Raw genomic sequence first — 317 nt, forward strand, 5'->3', positions numbered from 1 at the left:
CCGCCCGCCCGCCCGAGCCGCCGCCCGAGCCCGGCTAAGCACGGACATGGCAGGGTACAGACGTTCCCAAGCAACGCGCACGCCGAGCAACTTTTCTGCTCCTGTTTAGCCCGGAAAGTTCAGGCCCGGCTGCGCGGCTTCCCCGAGAGGGGCGAAAGTCAGAGCAGCAAGTGAGGGGCAGAGCCCTGCTCCAGGGCCGGCTCCACGCAGCCGGGCTTTGCAGAAGCAGAGCTGAAGGCCGGGCAGTGATGCATTCACTGAATCACGTTTTGGAAACATGGGGAGGAACCCGAATAAGGAAAGCACGGAGAAACCGG

General features: G+C 64.0%; 1 protein-coding gene across 1 annotated transcript in view; it reads right to left on the reverse strand.

Moving 5' to 3' along the window:
* The window catches only part of NR4A2 (nuclear receptor subfamily 4 group A member 2), a 7,404-nt gene that overhangs the window by 6,542 nt on the left and 545 nt on the right, over window positions 1–317 (reverse strand). The window lies entirely within an intron of this gene.

The sequence above is a fragment of the Alligator sinensis genome, unplaced genomic scaffold, assembly GCF_000455745.1.
Source record: "Alligator sinensis unplaced genomic scaffold, ASM45574v1 scaffold788_1, whole genome shotgun sequence".
Classification (NCBI taxonomy): domain Eukaryota; kingdom Metazoa; phylum Chordata; order Crocodylia; family Alligatoridae; genus Alligator; species Alligator sinensis.